Source organism: Macrotis lagotis, chromosome 8 (genome assembly GCF_037893015.1).
Source record: "Macrotis lagotis isolate mMagLag1 chromosome 8, bilby.v1.9.chrom.fasta, whole genome shotgun sequence".
NCBI classification, from domain to species: Eukaryota; Metazoa; Chordata; class Mammalia; order Peramelemorphia; family Peramelidae; genus Macrotis; species Macrotis lagotis.
Genome location: NC_133665.1, coordinates 24,970,334 through 24,989,894, shown reverse-complemented (window position 1 = coordinate 24,989,894; position 19,561 = coordinate 24,970,334). Strand labels below are relative to the sequence as shown.

General features: G+C 36.1%; 1 protein-coding gene across 3 annotated transcripts in view; it reads left to right on the top strand.

The window, feature by feature from the left end:
- Positions 1–19,561, top strand: part of DOCK8 (dedicator of cytokinesis 8) — a 306,811-nt gene that overhangs the window by 11,149 nt on the left and 276,101 nt on the right. Inside the window, exon 1 of one of the 3 annotated variants that reach the window (XM_074196534.1) lies at positions 2,591–2,609. The exons of the other annotated variants lie outside the window; for them this stretch is intronic. The gene's annotated coding sequence lies outside the window, so the exon portion shown is untranslated. Of the gene's footprint in view, positions 1–2,590; positions 2,610–19,561 lie in introns of those variants that run through there. 3 annotated transcript variants of the gene reach the window in all.

Below are 19,561 nucleotides of genomic sequence, written 5' to 3'. Positions count from 1 at the left end.
CTGCATATACCAAAAAAAAAGAAAAAAAAAGACCTAAAATAAAATAAAATAGTAATAATAGTAGGGGAAGCTGGGTGGCGGACAGAGCACTGACCCTTGAGCCAGGAGCACCCGGGTCCAAATTCGGCCTCAGACACCCAATGATCACACTGCTGTGTGGCCCCAAGCAGGCCACCCAGCCCCATTTGACCTGCACCCCCCCACACAAATAATAATAATAATAATAATAATAATAATAATAAATGTGCTTCAGTCTGTGTTCCAACACCACCAACTCTGTCACAGGTGGATCACATTCTTTATAAGTCCATCACAAAAGTTACTTCCATATTTTTCCACTCTTGCCATTGCTGATCGCAACTCCTACCTTTCATATTTCTCCACTACCATGTACTATATTTTCTCTCTCCTTTCACTGACTCTGCTGTAGGGTAGCTGAGTGGTTCAGCAGACAGATCCCTGGCCCTGGGGCCAAGAGGCCCTGAGCCCCTATACCATCCCTTAGGCCCAGCATCCATCTGGCCCTATGGTCCCAGACAGGCCATCCAACCCTAGCCCCTTGCAAGAAGTACAAAAGAAAATGCATTATATCTGACCACTCTCCCCCCATGGTCCATCCTCTCCTCCTTCATTCACATCCCCACCCCTTCCTCCTGTCCCCCCTCTCTCCTTCTTACTCCAGATGTTTATACCCCATTAAGTATATATGCTGTTTCCTCTCCTAGCCACCTCTGATGAGAGCGAAGATTCCCTCATTCCCCCTTGTCTTCCCCGCTTTCATATCATAGCAATAGCTCATTGTAATAAAGAAAAATCTTACTATATGAAATATCTTGGCCTATTCCCCCCTCTACTTTTTCTTTCTCCCATTACATTTCCTTTTTTTCTGTTGACTGCATATTTACACCATATTTTATCTTCAAATCCAGCTTTCTCCTGTGCTTCATCTATAAAAGCTCCTTCTACCTGCTCTGTTAATTGAGAAGGTTCATGTGAGTATTATCAGTGTCATTTTTCTATACAGGAACAAATGCAGTTCATCATCATTAAATCCCTCATATTTTCCCCTTCTCCTCCAATCTCTATGCTTCTCCTGAGTCCTGTATTTGAAGATCAAACCTTTTGTTCAGCTCTGACCATTCCAACAAGAACATTTGAAATTCCCCTAATTCATTGAAAGTCCATCTTTTTCCCTGGAAGAGGACATTCAGTTTTGCTGGGTAGTTGATTCTCGGTTGCATTCTAAGCCCTTTTGCCTTCCAGTATATTATATTCCAAGCCCTATAAGCTTTTAATGTAGTTGCTGCTAAGTCCTGTGAGATCCTGATTGCAGCTCCACGGTATTTGAATTGTGTCCTTCTGACTGTTTGTAATATTTTCTCTTTGACTTGGGAGTTCTAGAACTTGGCTATAATATTCCTGGGGGTTGGTTTTTTTGGGATCTCTTTCTTGGGGGGGTCTGTGGATTCTCTCCATTTCTATTTTGCCCTCTGCCTCTAGTATATCAGGGCAATTTTCCTGTAGTAATTCTTTGAAAATGATGTCAAGGCTCTTTTCCTGATCATGACTTTCAGGTATTCCAATAATTTTTAAATTATCTTTCCTGAGTCTGTTTTCCATATCAGTTGTTTTTTTCAATGAGATGTTTCACATTTTCTTCTAATTTTTCATTCTTTTGGTTTTGAAGTATTGAGTTCTGATTTCAAGTAAATTCATCAATCTCCCTGAGTTCTATTCTTTGTCTGAAGGATTTGTTTTCCTCAGAGAGCTTTCTTATCTCTTTTTCCATCTGGCCAATTCTGCTTTTTACAGCATTCTTCTCCTCAATAACTTTTTGGTTTTATCCATTTGACCTAAGCTGGTTTTTAGCATACTATTTTCTTCAGCATTTTTTTGGATCTCCTTGATTAAGCTGCTGACTTTGTTTTCATGTTTTTCCTGCATCTCTCTCATTTCTTTTCCCAGTTTTTCTTCTAACACCTTCATTTGATTTTCAAAGTCTTTTTTGAGTTCTGTCATAGCCTGAGCCCAATTTCTGTTTGTCTTGGAGTCTTTAGATGCAGGAGCTTGTGCTTCCTTATCTTCAGACTGAGTGTTTTGATCCTTCTTGTGTTCACAGGCAAAATATTTCTCAATGGTGTTACTCTTGTTTCTCTGCTTTCTCATTTTCCCAGCCTTAGCCTGTTTCTGGGGTGGTTCCTGAGCTTTTGGGACACTTCCACAAGGGTCTCAGTGTGTGAGGCTCTGTCCTCCCTCCTGATCTGTGAATGACCATATGTGCACCCCTCTGCCATGGGGCTGAGGTGGGGGGGCTGCTGTTCTATGGGGAGGCCTAGACTGCAATCAGGATCTGAATGTGGTCAGAACCTCAGCCTCCTGTTCCAGGGGCAGAGCTCAGTAGTCTCTCTCTTTACTCCCCTCCCTAGGTTCAATGGCCTCATGCCCTGGGGGCTCCTGCTTACTGGCTCTGCCTGCTTCTGTTTCCTGGATCTGGACTGCCTTGGCCAAGCTGCTCCCTGTGTGCCCTGAGGGCTGGGCTTCACATGCTCCCTCTGGCAGAGGCCCCCTGCCGTTCCCCCAATTTGTGCCCTGTACTCCCCAGGGCATAGGTCAGGAAACTCCCCCACTGCTGTGAGTCCATGGCTCCCAGCGCCCTGGGACTGCCTCCAGGAGGCTGAAGTTCTTTCACTCTGGCGGGCCACCCCTCCAGAGGGCCACCCCTCCGAACCTGGGGTGCAGAGCCTTTCTGCTCTTTTCCAAGTTACCTTGAGTAGGACAACTGCCTCACTGGGTCCCTCTGTAGGTTCTGTCTGTTGAAAATTTAGTTTATAAGTTTTATGAGAAAGAGCCTAAGACATGATCCTCTCTTGTCGCCATCTTCAGTATGATCCCATCTTACTCTTTTTTAAAAATAATAATTCACATTTCTATTGTCCTTTATAATTTATGAAATACTTTCCTAAAAACCCCTTTAAGTTTCTAAAAATACTAGCCTTTAAGGTGGTTAGTACAAATGTCACTATTATGGCCATTTTACAGATGAGGAAACTGAACATTTGAGTATTTTTGATTACAGATCATAGATTTAGAGCTAGAAGGAAATATAGAGACCATGGAGTTGCAATTCCTTCATTTTAAAGATTGTGATATTGAAGAATAAAAATGTTAGATGACTTGTCTAAAATGAAATGCCTATTAATTGTCTGAGTTAGGATCTGAACCCATGTCTAGGATTCTAAGTCTAGGGCCATTTTTCCTTGGCCATGCTGTCTCTCTCTCTCTGATTTACAAGACTAGTATCAGTCATAATCTTCTGATTCCAAATCCACATTCTATCCACTCTAGCATGTTGCTGCTTAAGAAGAAAATTTGGTCTTTTGGCATTTAAGCAAAAGTTCAATAAATCAGAAGAGGTTGGCACTTTAATATTACTCAATATTTGAAGACAAGGAAAATGTCTTTTCTCTGTGTCCCACACTAGTTTGAAACCATCCCAAATATAACTGCCCACTCCCTTGTTTCACCAGGTGCTTGGCCACCTTGGTATTCCTCCTAGAACAGAGAAGCAGCTCAAGCAGCCATTACAAAGGAGCACTGCTGCTACCTTTTGGCTCCTCTCTCAGAACAGCACTGAAAAGTATTCTGAAGAAAAAACATTCCATAGTTGTTAGTGCCAAAAAGGGAGAGAGAAAAGTATCCTTTAGGCTACCAACTACAAAGCCTCAATTCTCTCTTAAAGACATGACTCAGGAGATTAAGGAGTTGAAAGAGTCTATTATTTCTCTATTCCCTTCCCAACACATGATAAGGAAACTTGTAAGATACGTATCTCTTGTTAGGCATAGCCTAATACCCAAAAGTTCTGGGCTCACAAGGACCAGATCTGATCTTAGAAGCTAACCTACAAATGTCATTATCTTTTTTTGATAGAGAAACTATTATTTTCTCATCAAATGTCCAACATATTTTATGTCTAGGTCTTCAGAGTTACAGATACTAGAGTACTTAAATCCCGTACAGGCATTCAAGATAACAAGGCAAGTATTAGGTATAGGTCAACTTTCATTTCACCCTATAAAAAATGAAGAAAATGCAAAGTATCCACAATAGTCCATAAATAATCAACAAAATTTTCTTCTCTATAGAGACACCTTTTCAAAGCAACCATACTGTCTCAATATCTCTCTGTAATAGGGGAGGGAAAAATATCCAGATTGCTGACTCTTCTATTTTGTGGTTTCATTTTAACTTTGGGAGCACATATGAAATCCCTTCTATCTGCTAAGTCCTGCTTCTCTGGAGAGCCAATCTTTAAACTTGGGTGTTATCTATAAAGCAACCTTCAAGGGTCCATGAAATCTCTCTCTTCCTCTATTTAGAAGGTCAAGGTTCAGGAATGAGATTGTCTGTTTCTCCTTCAAATGTCATGAGAAATGGCATATTTGCCTCTGCTTTGAGGAAGCTATTGATGTTTTAAGCAATGTGCACAAGGGAGGATCTGCCATTACTAATTGCTTCTAGCATATTTCTGGAAGAAATGCTGAAGAAGAAAAAAAAAAGTGAAAAGTCTAGAAAGCAATCTGTTTTCTCCCCTTTGTAATCCAGTACAAAAGATTCTATATTTCTAAGAGATGAACTCTCAGACATGGATATGAAAATTTTCTCAACAAAGTGCCAGTGGGCATGTCTAAATTCTCCAGAAAGATGCTTTGCAAGTCCTTAGCAATGTTTGCCTATGTAAATTCATCAAATTGATAAGGTAATTCTATTGATTAATCCCCCTATACTATAATCTGTACATTTTTAACCCATGTACTAAAGCTCATAGGTCTAAATGGAGTTTTTCCTATTTAAATAAATTATTCCAGTGTTGCCATCTCTGTTCAAAAATATTTCTGGGGGCGGCTAGGTGGCGTAGTGGATAGAGCACCGGCCTTGGAGTCAGGAGTATCTGGGTTCAAATCCAACCTCAGATACTTAATTACCTAGCCGTGTGGCCTTGGGCAAGCCACTTAACCCCATTGCCTTGAAAAATCTAAAAAAACAAAAACAAAACAAAACAAAAATATTTCTGGCACTTGCTTTTAGCCCCAACAGTACATCATGGTTTGTTGCAGGTTGATTTGATTTTGTGACCATAAAGGAAAGAAATTGTATATGAATAAATGTGTTTTAGGTCATGGAAATGTAATTCAAAATGAAATATGGTGTATGACTGAGCTGAATAATGCTAATTTTGGACAAAAGGAGAAGTGGCTATAAAGTGCTGGATCTCTTACCTAGTCTCTTTTCTTGCCTTCTAATTCTTCTTCTGTCCCTTAAGCTTGAGTATCCAACGAAGATTCCTTCTTGGTCCTCTGTCTTTTTATACTCTTTTATCTCCCTTGACTTTAATTTTTCAACATCATGCAAATGACTACCTAATACATATTTTTACCCTTATACTTCATCCCAGGACTCTTTCTATGTTTCTAGGTAACTACATTTATGTCTCATGAACACCTAAAACCAAATATATACAAAACTGAATTCATTATCTCCTTGCCTCTCTCAAAACTAACCCTATATCTAATTTCTGCTGATAGTATAAGATGTGATGAGGAAATTATATATGTGTATATACATATATGCATATATATATATATTTTAATTGTATTTATCTTTAAAAATATTACCTTAATTTCCCCAATTATCTTTCTTCTTCCCCCTCCCAAAAAAGTCATCTCTTATGATGAAAAAAGATTAAAAAAAGGGAGAAATCCCAGTTTGTTATGTAATTCTGTATCAGAATTAACCATAAATACTTGTCACTTTCCCAGAATTTGAGTGGCCATTGTGGTTTTCAGGTTTGGTCAAAGAGTTCTAGGAGATAAATACTTGAAGGGGGAAGAGAAAGCTGCTCCAGTGAGAAAGCATGTCCTTTCTCTTAAGAACATATAGGAGATACTTGCACTCAGGATTGTTGCTTCATAGCTCTTTCCTTCAGAGAGATTGTAGCATCTAGGACGGTGTGGCTTATGCCAGCAGTGAGGGTGATGAAATGCTGTTGAATTGGTTTTATATATTAGAAAAATACTTTACTTCAACAATATTCGAAGCTTTAAATGCACACTAACACTGAGGTGGAGGCTCAGCACTGAACATAGACAAGGGGGAGACTTTCTTAATAGTGGAATAGTATATATTTCCCATGTAATTAAATATTGTATATTTATCAATTATATTATTGATAAAAGACAATTAAGTCATTAAGTGAAGAGGGATTGACTTAGTGTAATGATTGAAGACATGGAAAGTCAAGATTTGATTCTAGAGACAATTTTAATTATCTCTTTGTGACTAATTCGTAATAGCTAAGAAAGCAGATGAAGAAATTGAGACTCAGTATAGATATTTTTTTAAAAGTCAAAGGTGATCATGCAGTTTCAAGTTAGGAAGAAACTAGAAAAATGATAGTACCACAGACACAAAGGAAAAATGATGAGCTTGATTCTGGGTTTGTTGAGTCTGAAGGTATCCAAATGAAATTTTCTGAGAGGCAGTTGGAGGTATGGTCATAGAACTTTACTGAAAGGAAAGGACTAAAGATATAAATTAGAAAATTATCCAAATAGAGGTGATAACTAAAGTTATTAAATGGATAATTCTTTTTTAAAAAACAGAAGAAAATATGGACTTAAGAACATAGAAATAAGAACACAGGAATAAGCTATAGAGAGAATGCCTGGAATTAGGTAATAAGAGGAAAACAAAACATCAAAGGAGATAGAAAAGGATGAAGTAGAGAAATAAAAAAAGAGTGGGGGTCATTTAAATAACAGAAACAAATGAAAGATGTGTTTTCAAGGACAGGGTGCTTCAGGAACAAAGAGAATAACATTAAAGAAAAGGCCAAAAGATGGTGAAAAGGATATCTTCAGTAGTCTTTGAGAGAGCAAGTTCAGTAGAGTGGAGGAGTAAAGAAAAAAGTTAGATTGCTAGGAGTTTTGAGGAAAGTGAATGGTGATACTCTTTTGAAAAAAAAAAGTTTGGCAATGAAGGGCAAAGAGAGAAATAGTAGGACAATTAGGAAGGAAATCAAATTCCTGTTGTTTTTACAGACACAGACTTTATACAAAGAATGTTATGATGCCAGCAAGAAAGACTTTGAATATTAAACCTTGGAGCATCCAAGTCATCACCAAATACAAGACTCAAGCATAACTTGATTAAGTCATACAGATTTAGATAACAAAAGTATAAACTTTCAGACACTTTGATTTAAATTTTTAAACCTTTTTCTTTGTATTATTCAAAACAGTCATTTTAAAATCCCACTTATTTTATTCCCAAGAAATCTGAAATTCGATTTCATTTCAGATATATTTTTTAAAAACTTTTTAGTCTTTGGTAGTTTATCGAAATCTACCTTCATCATCCTGAAACATATTATGAGTATGATGAACATATGAGAAATGAAATATTAATTTTATATTTTGGAATGTTTAAGTGAACATTCTTAGAAAGGATTGTCACCTTCACAGTGCCTTTCTTAGAGTAGGAGCTCAATAAATATTTCTTGAATGAATAAATTAATACAAATGAGAAGATGCAATATAACACTGCATATATATTACTTATAAAACTAAAAGACTATTATCTTTTCATCATAAAAGTCTATGTAAATAAAGTACTATTCCAAAACTCTTTCTAATCCTTTTTCAAAGTAAATTTCTTTTTGATCATAGCATCATAAATTTAGTGAAAAGGGAATCTGAGAAGCTATTGACATCTTGTTTTCACCATTATGTTTTTCAATGTATGCCTCTCTCTTCTCTTCCCAGAGAGTTATCTTTATAACAAAGAACAAAAGGGGGGGCGGGAAATAGCAAAACTAACCAAAATCTCAAAAAAAAATTTGAAATATGCAGTATTCCATATCCACGGTTCCCTGCCTCTTCAAAGAGAAGTCATAGCACATGGAATATGTCTTCTCATACCTCCTTTTTGGTTTCAAACTTGGTCATTATAATTTCAGAATATTCCATTTTAATCAATCTTTTCTTTTAGCTTCCCTCCTTCTATAATCACTCTTTGAAGTTGACCCTTTAATTTACTTTTTTTTAAAAAATCAAGTCTGTGATTTCATTGGTGTGGAGCAACTCTCAGTGTGGCAATTGCCTCCAGCAGTACAGATCAGCAGATAACTGTAGGAGGGACACTGAGAAATTAAGGGACTTGGTAATAATCATGCTAGTATGTGTTAAGTCAGAAATGCAACCAAGAGTCTCCAAGATATCAAATTCTTTATTCACTATGCCATTCTATCTCTTATGTTTAAATAATTAGGAAAAGTGACGTATATTAAGAGTTGTCTGGCACTTAACTTTGCCATGAATCTCTATTTTAGAGCAGATATGGAATTGGGAATTGGGATTAGGAATGTGAAACCTATTTTGCAGGAAGAAAGATAGAGGACAAGTTTACTTGGAGAAGTAAGTTATCACTAGCTATTTTTCTTACTATAAAAGACAACCATAATGGTGTAGATTGGCATGGCTTAAGGCAGGAGGAATGGATTTGGAGTCAAAAGACCTCAATGCAGATTCCAGCTCTGGTACTTCCTACCTTTATGATCTCAGGCAAGTCAACCTCTTTGAAACTTGGTTTCATCATTTATAAAATATAGGGATTATTTCAGATGTTCTGTGTGGTCCCAGTTTTATTTCCTGTAATGTTTTTATAATCCCAAGATTTTAGACACAAGATGTCACTATGTAGATGCCCTACATAGATGGAATTTGTTTTTTGAGAGGTTCAAAGAGAAGAGCAGTTAAGTGTGTTACTCAGAGAAGCAGGTTCAAGGGCTGAAAAGAAAAATCCAACTGTAGTCTCTTTATCACATATGTGCCTACACACTCTCAAGGCTTTCCTTGCCTAGTCCATGTTTTATACATTAGAGGAGAAAGAGAGAAAGTAATGAGTGAAAATTGCAATAAGAAAGACAAAAAGAGATACAAAGCAGGTGTACAATGTGAGGAAAAGCAAAGTACCTTCATCGACTTATTTAAGGTACCACTCAAGAGACAAAAGTGCCATGAGATGTCTCCCTCTACACTAGAAACCAGGATCATATGCAATAATTTAGCAGTTAGGAAATGCCAGAAAGTTATGAAGCACATGCACATGTCGATAATGAATTAATGTGAAAGAAATGATGGAGGAGGGATTTCTACCTGAGTGTCCCTAAATGATGACAGACCTGCTAGAAGTAATTGCTAGCCACTCTAGACAAGTCAGGAAATTTTGTGAGCAAAGAAACTTGCAGGTCTTGACATGAAAAATGAGCTGTGGCAAAGTACAGTGACTCTTTTTTATAGACTTGTTTGTGTCTGTTGTTAGTATGGAAATATAGCCTATGGTATGTTAAACTTAAGGAAAAGGGATCTGTAAGAATGGAGGTTCTATGTTGCAGTCCATTACTATAAAGCAGATGTTTGAAGTGGAAAGATGGCAACATATAGATGAAGTATCTGGACTTCTTGGGGGAAGTCATAGTGTCATGGCAGGCAGGGTTGGTTAATGGTATTAAAGAGTGGCTTTGAAACTAATGTAGATACTGTAATAGGAAAGTATTTGGGAAGATTGTGAAACTGATTACTTACCCAGAAGTATAACAAATTGGTAAGGTTCAAAATTGTAACTAATTTTCTTCTTTGGGTGGTATCAAATAGCTTTATGAGAAGATTTTAGAAGAAACTTAAGTGTTGTGATGCAAAAGGAATTCTGGAATATTAATTTAGGAGCAACACTATTTTTAACCAAAAACAATTTGTATCTGATCTTTAAGTAAGAAAAATTCTAATATTTCCTGTCTTGTGTGAAGAATACTGGAAGTTAGTTAATTTTTCAAAGAGGATTATGCAGGTAAGAAATTTAGCATGCTTATATAGTTTATTTTTGGTATGTTAGTTCTTATATTTGGCAAGTAGAATTTGACTACTTAATTGTTTTTATAATCCATAATGTTCAATCCTTAAGAATTCATGATAAAGGTTATAGGGAGAGTCTGAATGACTAAAAATTCCCAAAAGACCAATTCCCCCCTCATCCCCCAAGAGTTTTAGTTAAGGCCAGCTTTAAACAAAATTGTTAAATAAGCATCAGTTATTTTATAAGATGCTTCTTTACACTCCCCCCACCCCTTTCTATTCCCCCTGGCTGATTGATTCTTCCACATTATAATATCTCACTTGGACTTCAGATGGCATTCCCCAGTCAATATCAAATGTTCTAAAACATTCCATAGACTTTCCCCCCTTGCTCAAATCCGATCAAACTTATCTTTAATATATGCTCTTTTTATTCCTTGTGACTTTGGTCTTTCTCTGCTAACCTGATACTCTTAATTCAGAGATGACATACTACAAGCAAAACTACTGTGGCCAGAACCAGATTGTAACTGAGAAATGTTTTCTAAAATAATTAAAAATATAATGCAACAAAGATAATGTTAATTTGTAGGTTTCTGTTTTGTTTTTTGTTTTATTTTTTAGGTTTTTGCAAGGCAAATGGGGCTAAGTGGCTTGCCCAAGGCCACACAGGTAATTATTAAGTGTCTGAGACCAGATTTGAACCCAGGTACTCCTGACTCCAGGGCCAGTGCTTTATCCACTGCGCCACCTAGCCACCCCTAATTTGTGGATTTCTGAGTCAATATATGGCCTACAGGGACATTTCCATTTGAATTTGCACCAAGATTTTAATGAATGATCCAAGGAAGCATGTTAACATTCTTAAAATCTCATTTTTATTAATATCTTTTGTTTTCTAAATATTTTATTTCCAAATATATTCTTTTGCCCTCCACTCTCCAGCAAACTATGGCTTGTAAAAAGAATAAAAAGAATAAAAAGAAAAACAACAAACACAATAACCATCACTGACATATTCACCCAGTCAGTCAATAAACCTTTATTAAGTGCCATTATGTGCCAATTTCTGTGCATAACACTGCATTGATATTATCTTAATTGATCTTCACAACTATCCTATGAGGTAGGTTTCAGAGTTATGGAACCAAAGCAGAGAGTGGTTAACTGACCTGTCTAGGGTCACACAATTAATAAGAGTCTGAGACTGGATTTGAACTCAGGTATTAATAACTTCAAGTCCACTGTGCCCCCAAGTTTTCCTCCTATGTTTGAGGCACTGGCATTTTCATAATTGGCATTTTAACAGAGAATTTCTAAAGCAGGGGTGGGGAACCTCTGGCCTGCAGGCAAAACCTGGTGGTCTGGTGTTGCTGAGGCAACTGCAGGCAGAATTCAAAATTCAATAGATCTAGCAGCTTTTTACAGTTGAATTAATTAAATGTTTGACCAAATATAATCTTCGAATGATATTATAAATATCCAAATGATCCTTGACAGAAAAAATGTTCCTCCCCCCTTCCCATCCAAAGGAATAATGACCTGAAGTGACTTCAGTTTTGGAATTTCTATATACAGTACTGACATAGTAATAGGGATAGTTTTAGGTAGACCTTTTGATGTTGCCAAAATCATACTCATTATGAATGTAGGGACATACTCCTCCTAATCAGAGTATCTAGAATGTTCAAATACAAGACAACAACTAACTTCTGAAGAGCAGTATAATATAGTGGAAAGAGTTAAATCTGGAGCCAAAGGATCTTGATTCAAATACTAGCCCTTTTTTAAAATTAAATTTTATTGAAATATTTGATTTTTTATATCACCTAACTTTCCCCTTCTATTACTTGCCTTCTTCCCTCCCAAAGAGCCATCCCATATGACAAAAATAAATTTTTTAACAAAAAAGACAAAGAAGAAGGAAAAAACCCCAGTCAACAAAGGAGTTTTGGGAACCCATGTTTATTCTTTGTAATTTTGCAATGTTCACTTTTAGTTATTATGTGGTGATTCTTCTTTCCAATTGCATTATTGTAGTCATTGTTTCTTGGCTCAGTTTACTAAATCCCAATCCTTTTAAATTATTTCCTTGTGGTTTTAAGGAGGACTCTTAACCTCCTTAATTTTTTAGAATTTTTTTCTTCTATAAAATAAGAGATTTGAGCTAGATGACCTCTAAGATCCCTTCTGATTTTCAAAAAAGGTTTTGAAAAAATCAGCATCTAGTATTCTACCAAAGCAATAATTAGATGAAGACAAGTTCTTTGGGTAACTGTAAGATTTGAAGATAAATTCAAGGTCACTGGAAACCAAAGTGTCACCAAGGAAAAAGAATCACAGTTCAAAAATAAAAAAACAGGGTCTTCTGAGAATTGGTTGGCATTATTTTTCAGATTAATGTGCTATTTTGGTACATGCTACAGTTTTTAGATTTGGATGGTAGCAAAATAGCACATTTATCTGATTAATGGATAACACCTGGTCTGAAGTCAGAAAGACTCATATTTCTGAGTTCAAATATGACTTCAGACAGTTACTAACTATATGATCCTGGGCAAGTCGTTTCCTCATCTATAAAATGAGCTAAGTGAGGCATGACCTTGTTGGTATTTGTCCTTCATTCTTTAAGAAGACCAAGAAGTCAGGGAGGTGATGCTATGACATGTACATGAATTGGATTTGAGTGAGGGGGATCCTGTGCTAAGACATCAACCTTACTTTCTCCTTTGGAACCAATCTAGGTCCAGTGATCAGATATGGATTAAGATGACTGGAGATGACTCTGAATATGAGGCAATCAGGATTAAGTGATTTGTCCAAGGTCACACAGCTAGAAAGTATCAAAGTGTCTGAGGCTGAATTTGAACTTGGTCCTCCTGACTCCAGCCACCCAGCTGCCCATAGGCAGGGTGTTAGATGATCAAGGAAAATAGGGAACTGGGTGAAGAGAACCTGTTAAAGGCAGACACATTAGATACAAATAAAATCAATAAGAATCTATTGAGTGATTATTATGTGTGCTAAGCTCTGGGGATACAAGAAAGACAAAAGACAGTTCCTACTCCCAAGAAGCTCACAGTCTAATGGGGAGTCAATGTGCAAAGGACATATAAGATAAATATATTTAGACAGGACTATGCACAAATAAACATTAGACAGGATAAATTGGTGATGATCAAAAGATGGAAGGTGTTAGCATGAAGGGGAATTAAGCAGAAAGAAATGACATTTGAAAACTGGATAACGAAGGAAACTGAAAAAATAATAAGAAGTAGACTCAAGACCTCAAAAAACATTGCCTTCAAGAACCTCAGTGTAAGAATAAAATAATGTTAGTGTCCCTCAAGAGCATGCCTATATTTGTATTCATAATAGAACAATAATAGTCCTGCCTCTGACATGAATTGCTTCTGTGACCATGGATATGTCACTTAACCATTCAATACTCGGAAATTCTTTTAAGACTACAAAGTTGATGTTCTATATTGGTATTGGGGGTTTCTTCAAGGGAGAGCTCCCTGCTATTATCTAGCCATTTTGGGGTTTTCTTGGCAAAGATCTTGGAATAGTTTGCCATTTCCTTCTCCAGCTCATTTTAAAGCTGAGGAAACTGAGACAAATAAGGTACTCATCCAAGGTCACAAAGTAAGTGTCTGAAGGTAGATTTGAACTTGGATCTTATTGATTCCAGGTCTGGTATTCTATCCACTTAGCAGCCCAGTGGAATCAGAGGTGCAGATAATAAACTAGGTAAGCAAGGCATGACTGAATACAAGTAAGTAATCCATGGCACAGAACCCCACATCTCACTTTAAATAGACTGTATTAAATCTTGGGAATATATCTTAAGGATGTCTCATTTTGGCTCATGTTCCTATTTCGTTAGTGTCCAGGTCCCTACCAAAAAACCTCTGGTCCCAGATGAACACTCAAGTTAATAATACTTCCAAGTACATGACAGGACCCTTCACTAGTCAAGAAATGCAACATATGACAGACAAATTCCAGTCAAGTCAAAAAACTCTCCTCTCTAAAATGAGCCTCATCCTTTCAGACACTCAGGCTCACAACCTAAGTGTTATCTTCTCCTCACTCTTTCCCACCACTCTCATATCCAAAGTCTTTTTTTTCCACATTTCTTATATAAGCTCCCTTTCTTTCTTCTGCCATCACCCTAGTGTAGTATTGCCTCACAAATGAATTACTGCAATAGTCTTCTCACCTCAGGTCTTTCTCTATTCTGATCCACCCTCCACTCAGCTATCAAATTGATCATTTTAAAACATAGATCTCATCATATCATTTCTCCTCTTCCCCCACTTCAATAAACTTCAGTGGTTCCCTATTGCCTCCACTATCAAATAGATAATCATCTATTTGGCTTTTAAAGCTCTTTATAACCTCCCCTTCTTACCTTTCCAGTTTTCTTACATGTCACTCCTTCTAAATATTCCATTGTCCAGTGACACTGGATTCTTTGCTTTCAATCTACAATGCCATCTGCTGACTACCAGCATTTTCATTGGCTGCCCCCCCAAGCCTAGGACTCTTACCATATTCATCTCTACCTCCTGGCTTCCCTGACTTCCTTCAGGTCTCAGCTAAAGTCTCACCTTTTGCAAGAAATCTTTCCCAGTCATCCTTTAATCTTGGTGCCTTCCTTTTGACCCCTTCCCTCCATTTATCCCTTTATATGTATAGAGTTCACCTTATCTCCCCCCAGTAAACTAGGAGTTTCTTGAAAACAGGAACTGCTTTTTTGCTTTTCTTTGTATCTATTGTTAGCATTTAGCACTGGGCCTGGACTGTAGTTGGTGCTTAATAAATGTTCATCAAGGGGTGGCTTAGGTGGCACAGAGGATAAAGCACTGGCCCTGGAGTCAGGAGTACCTGGGTTCAAATCAGGTCTCAGACACTTACTAATTACCTAGCTGTGTGGCCTTGGGCAAGCCATTTAATCCCATTTGCCTTGAAAAATCCTAAAAATAAATAAACAAACAAATAAATAAATGTTTGTCAATTAATTGAATTAAGTCCTTATGCAATCTTCTAATTTTAAAGAAGTCTCACCACTGAGGCTTCTCTGAAAGAGGAAAGAACTGACCTTGCCAGAGAATCAGACTTTCTCCTCTGGATCTCACAACCCCCAAAACTCACAGTAGTAATGGGGTTTCCTTGATCAATTAATAAGCATTATTAAATGCTACTAAAGGTCAAGCATTCTGTTAAATGCTGGGGAATAAAAACCAAAAACCAAAAACAGCTTTCAAGGAACTAAATGTGGGGATGGAAGGAAGAAAAGAAAGATACTGTAAAGCAACTAATGGTATGGTGGACAGAGGAACATTGGGTCTGGATTCAGGAAGACCTAAGTTTAAATCCATCCATAGACATTTATTAGCTGTGTAACCCTTAGCTAGATGATCTCAGTTTCTTTCCTCTTCTGTAAATATATATATATATATATATTAGGCTTTATATCAATGCTTATTTCTTTTTTAGCTATGGTTTCTGTTCAACCTAGGGACATAGGGCTGTCTGTTTCTTCAGTCTTATCAATTCCTTCTCCTTTCTTCGGAAGATTTGATCCAGTTTTCCCTATTCTACTGCTGCCTCCAGTTGTTGCCATTTCTGTCTCCAAGAGATTCCCTAGGAAGAGCTATTTGGATATTCAAGTTTATCCCTGCATTCGTACCCAAGTCTCCTATCTCTGAGTTCTGGCTATATTTACTCCTTTTTAAAGGTTAAGACCAATGGTATGACTCAGAGGTACATTAGACCTGGCTCAATCATTTTCAAATGGTATGGCTTAATCAATCATCTCAAAATGCTTTGATTCTATCACTCATCCTCAATGGGTCAACAGTGGACCACCACATACTCAAAGCAAAAGTTCTCTTCACCATGTAATGTATTTCAAATTTGAAATATAGTGTTATTAGCAATGTTCATACCTTGAACAAATAGATATCTTCAAAGTAAGAACAAAAGGTAATTATTAAGCATTTGAGGTTGAATTTGAACTCTGGTCCTCCTGATTCCAGGGCCAATGCTCTATCTATTATACCACCTAGCTGCCCCCATAAGGTCTTATGAGCAAAGTGTTTTTATAAGTCTTAAATTTCCATACAGCAAATGAACTATTTCTGTATACTTTGACTACATTGAACAATTTCTGAGTCACATTTTCCTTTTAAGACCTTAGCAGCTTCTCCTGTTGTTGAGTTGACTACCTCCTCATGGCCATACCCTCTATAAGCAAATTTGAATGAAGTGGAAAATATCATAGCATAATAGGTTTAGAACTAGAATAGACCTTGAAAGTCATTTAATTAAATCTCTCCATTTTTCTAATGAAGAAATTAAAGTAGAGAGAAGTTTAGTAGTTGTCCAGGGTTACACAGATAGTAAGATGGATAACCAGGAATTAACTAAGGTCTGATTAGAAATCCCATGCTTTTTCTATTGCTTTATGCCATCTTTTCTAGGTTATTAATAATAGCAATCAAAAATCCGTAAGCTAGTTTCCACTCATTTGAAAGGGCAAAGCACCAAATGACAAATTTGAAAGAAAAACAATTTGAGGAAGAAAGAAGTTATATTTTAGATTTTTCCCTTTCAATTGAATTTTTTATAATCTTGAAAAATATTTGAAATGGAGGATTGCCTAAGAAAATCCAGAAGAAAGTAATAATAATATTGTTGAGAATTTTCAGTTTACCAGTATGGTTTACTTGAAAGAACTATGAAATATTACAGCTGTTGATGAGATGAAATACATATTCTCATAAATAGTAACCGTTCTCATTGATTAGTAGATTGTCACGTAGTGCCTATCTTTTAAAAGAAATCTAAAAATATTCTGTGAATTACAAACCCCTCAGCTCTTTTTGGGGAAGTAACAAAATCTAACCAAAGAAAACCGAAGAAACACTCAAGTCTAGAGAAGCTGCTAGGGTCTTAAAAGGAAAATGTGCCACAGAAATTGTTCAATGTAGTCAAAGTTTACAGAAGCAGTTCATTTGTTATATGGAAATTTAAGACTTAGAAAGCACTTTGCTCATAAGACCTTGTAGGGGCAGCTAGGAGTGCAGTGGATAGAACACTGGCCCTGGAGTTAGGAGGATCTAAGTTCAAATCCAACCTCAGACATTTAATAATTACCTAGCAGTGTGACCTTGGGCAAGTCATTTAACTCCACTGCCTTACAAAAACCAAAAAAAAAAAAGACCTTGTGGAAGTATACTAATGACTGTTTTTTCCCATTTTACAAATGAGAAAAACCAAGAATCAAGATGAATTTAGTGAATATCCCAGGGTCACACATAACTAGAAAGTGCCAGAACCCAGATCTTATCCTCTATCATCTGACTAGAAGTCTACAATCTCTCTTCCACTACTAGACCCAAAGACAAATTTAAATTGGAAAAATGAAATTGATTTGTTTCTTTTTGTATGTCTAAATCAATTTTAAAAAATGAATTTGTCTTTACCTATGGAATTAATAATAGCATTCTCAGATATGCCTATCTATCTAAATGCTCATAATAATAGAATGATAAAAATATATTTTAGTGAAAAAGTTCAAAATTATCTAGAAAATTAATCAAGAAGGAAGTAACATTAATGTATTGTCATGTATAATTTCTTTGAGTACTTAAATCTAATATTTAATTCTTTTTTCTCTGTTTGAATTATTAAGTGGTCATAAATAATGGAGGATAAACATTTTTTCAAGTAGGAAACCAATCTTTAGAAATTATTATGTTATCAGAACATAATCCATAAAAATCAAACCTTCCTCATGATAGTGTTTTATTGCTGAAAAATGACTCTGGGTTATTTTAGAAGTTATCGTAGCATACAATTATGAGAACTCAAAGGAACAAAATACTAATAAAAGTTTTTAAAAATGACATTGTACCATATCAAACCTGATATCTAACCTTATCATCATTTAACTGATAAAGTTAATAAACTGATAATAAACTGATAAACTGATATTTTTTGACTTTGAATTGCTTCTATTTTATTTCATGTACTTATCTATTTCACCAATTAGATTTCAGTTACTTGATAGCAGAAATTGTCTTCAATTTCTTTTCTTTCCTCATAGTTCCCATCACAGTTCAAGACATAGTTTAGTAAAGCCTTACTGAATGAACTATTGAAAGGATGAATTTTTGTTCTTCAGGAGTTATAATCACCAGCTGGCAAAGATTGAACCTTCTTAGATCTCAGTATCTCCATCTGTAAACTGAGAGATTGACTTTTAAGGTCTTTAAAGTGCCATGGTCTACTTGGCATGGTATGAGTAGTGTCTTAAGACAATCTAAAGTCCCAAGTCCCTCATTAACTCAGCATATGACCTTGAGCAAGTCACATGCCTTTCTTTCTTTTTTAGGTTTATTATTTATTTATTTGGTTACATTTTAAGTTCCAAACTATCTCTCTCCCTTCCTCCCAACCCTAATTAGAGAAAACCAATATTTGATATAGTTATATATGTGGTACCAAACAATACATATGTTTGTTCATACATGAGTTCTTTCTTTGGAGGTAGATAGAATTTTCCTTCAAAAGTCCTTAGCAGTTGATAAGAATGAATAGCTTAGTCATTCACTCTTTGAACACTATTGCCATTGCTATATAAAACATTCTCTTGGTTCTTCTCATTTCACTCTTCATTATTTCATGCAAGTCTTTCTATGCTTTTCTTTTTTAAATGTTATTTTATCTTCTTTTTTCAATTACATGCAAAGATAGTTTTCAGCATTCAGCTTTTTGAGTTTTGTGTTTTTTCCTACCTCTCTCCCCATGAAAGTGAGTCATCTGGTATAGGTTTTTCATGTACAATCATGTTTAACATATTTCCATATTAGTCATGTTGTAAAAGAAGAATTAGAATTAAAGGGGGGGAAAAGATGAGGAAAAGAAAAAGAAACAAGTTTTGAAAAGTGAACAAAAACCTGCATTCAGACTCCATAGTTTTTTCTCTGGAACTGTATGGCATTTTCCATCATAGGTCTTTTAGAATTGTCCTTGATCACTGAACGGCTGAGAAGAGCTAATTCTGTCACATCTGATCATCACATAATGTTGCTATTAATGTGTACAATGTTTTCTTGGTTCTACTCACTTCACTCAGCATCAGTTCATGCAAATCTTTTCAGGCTTTTCTGAAGTCCACTCTTTCATGATTTCTTACAGAGCAATACTCCTGTTTTTCTTACAGTACAGTAACTGTACTATATCACAATCATATATCAAAAATGTGTTTAACCACTCCCCAACTAATGGATATCACCTCAGTTTCCTGTTCTTTGCCACCACAAAGAGAGCTGCTATAAATATTTTAGAAAATATAGGATTTTTTCCCTTTTTCCCTGATCACCTTGGAAGACAGACCTAATAGTGGTATTATTGTTGGGTCAAAGGTAGTATGTGGTTTTATAACTCTTTGGATATCATTCCAGAATGATTTCTAAAATGGTTGGATCCATTTGCAATTCCACCAGTGTTTTACATACCCTTCCAGCATTTGTCACTTCCCCCTTCTAAGTTGTTTTTATCTCCATTCCTCTAATTGATTATATTATTTTTTCTTATGACTTTATATAGGTTTGATTTCTTTTTCCAAAAACTGC